A 2,702-nucleotide genomic window follows, 5' to 3' on the forward strand; every position below is an offset into this window, starting at 1 on the left:
CCTCAAATAGAGTGTCATTGAGTTATGTCAGAGGGCCTTTGTGACACGCCCAATGTCATTTAAGGGGCACTTAATAGTTTTACACTTTATATCGCATCTTGAGTGGAGAGGTTGATTAGTGACTCCTTGATAGGTGTTCATCCGCTTGTAAGAGTGGTTCACTTTTTTCCCTCTACATATAGAAATACACACCAACTTCTTATAAAGCATCTCATACTTATTTCCAAAATAAGATTATTGATAAATATTGAATAAAAAGCTTGGGGCCCATGGGGAGTATCTAGACATTATGTAAATGGCCTACCAATTGACTTCATGTATTGCATAAATGTATACAAAAAATCTAGACCAAATGAATATATATTTGTTTGCTTAATTTATTATTTATTATATGTTTAATTTTTATGTAAAAAACAAAAAAATTGATCGGTTAAAGATGTATTTTATTGATTTTGAAAAAAAAAGTTACATTTTGAGTTTCATATAATAGTCATATATTATAGATGCCCTTGATGAAAACACAAGCCTACCAAACAATAACCCTGAGTAGCTATGGAATATCTACCCCAGTAGAGTCATATCCAACCATGAACAGAGTAGCCATGCAACAAATAATGTATACATATCAAATTTACAATCATCTATTTACAGGCCATTCGAAAACCAACAACCTTGATAAGTAGCTACATTCAAATTTACATCATTTGCCAAAAAAGTGACTATGGAACCCCCAAAATTACAAAAAATTGACAACATTAAAAAAATTTACACATATCCTAGCTTTTTAAGCCCTCTGTACCCCCTTATTTTCTTGTTTGTCTGAGTAATCCATCACCTTGAACCTGAGTTGCTTCCTCACCAATGCCTGCTCAGTTTCCACCTGCAACGCTCTTTCCTACTCCTAATTAGCAATGTACTACTTGATAAATTCCCACCCAATGTGTGCCTCTTCTCTCCTTTCTTCTCTATCACTGCCCCCCTTCCATATAATAAAGGGTTTCTTGGGAGGAACAAATAATTCAGAAAAGTGTCGCCATTCTCCAAATGGGGTATTGAACCCTTCCCTCAGGATTGCCATTTACAATAGTCCTTCCAGTCCTAGATGCCATTCATTCTTCACCAAAGCCAACATGATCCACCTAGTGGTCTCTTTGTCCCCAAATCCTAGACACCACACCATGAACAAATACACAATCTCAAAAATTGTGTGATAGTGGTATTCTGAAACCATATATTCATCCCCCAAAACAATCTGAAACAACATGGGATTGTCAAATGAGCAAATATTTCTTAGACGCTCATTTGTATTTTTTCCCATGAATGTGAGATGCTACTTCACCATTCTCAGACAAAAAATTGCCTCCATTTTCACTTCTAAACACTATAAAAATGCCACCACCAAACTCTGCAATGACACCTACAAACTCTTCAAAGACCACCACACAAAATAGAAGTTCCTAGGTTCATCCTACATTTAAGGCCGCTTGCACATATCGAATGACACACTTGAGTCTACATCTAAGGAGTTGTGAGTATTTAATTTGTACATCTAGAATAGAGTTACACTTGCATAGTTTGAAATCATAGATGTATCATTGATACGATTTTGGAAATTCCAAAATATTTGTTTAAATATCAACTAATATTTATCACAATATATCTATATCAAAATTTCAACTACATACTATTAGATGAACATTTCAGGCCCATTTTGGCTAGGTTATCTCTTATGTAATGGAGAAGTCATAAATGCCATATTTTCTATTGATAGTTGGCATGTAACTTGAGTCTTTTTCTATTTCCACTTGCACTCATTCTTGAGGAATCCTTAGTTTCACCCACTTCCTACCTTGGGTCATATTTACAATTGCTTAAATGACTTGGTATAGATATGCACTCACAAAGATGACTCGTAAAACTTTATAATCGAAGTTCAAATTTAATGCCAACCTAACCCTTCCCACTTAATGAGTGTGTGCTAACTTGATATCTACAAAACATTTTATTTGTGCCCCTTGGAATTGTATTGTATTAAACATGCAAACTAGGAATCAAAACCATTTACTTCAACACTATATTCAAAGAATAATCAATAGGCCCAACTTCAAACTCCTGGGAGAGCTATGGACAATGATTGAGTTATTATTTTAATGTGATTTGATTGATTGGATATGATTTAAATGCAATAACTAGGCTAAATAGTGCAAAAGTGGCAATAATCAACATAAATAGACAAAAGCAAATCTAGAAGTCAATTGACATCTATAGGACTAGAAAGGGGATGTAGAGAAGAATTTGTGATAAAAATTTGAGCTTAAACTGACTAGACACTATAGCTAGGCGCCTTAGTCTTTATAGGTGTCCAGGTGTAGAACAAGGGTCAAACTGATCTCAAGAGCTTTCTGTTCACCTTCTAGTAAACTTTTAGGTCAAGACACCTGGACTATGACGCTTGTTGTTAGTGTCCTACCCTTTTATGATGAACTTTCTCTGGTCGCCTCTATCTTTGTCTACATTGTGCTCTTGTATCTTCATTCTAAACTTGAAACTTGTTTCTAAACCTACACATGCATAAAAGGAGAGAAAAATGGTGTTGGGTTGTATAGGGGCTTGCATAAGTCAAACCCCATGTTGGAATTAACCCTACATCAATGATGATCATGAAAGAAATAAAAATATGAAGTAATATATTAAACTAAAAC

The sequence above is a fragment of the Cryptomeria japonica genome, chromosome 6 (assembly GCF_030272615.1).
Source record: "Cryptomeria japonica chromosome 6, Sugi_1.0, whole genome shotgun sequence".
Lineage (NCBI taxonomy): Eukaryota > Viridiplantae > Streptophyta > Pinopsida > Cupressales > Cupressaceae > Cryptomeria > Cryptomeria japonica.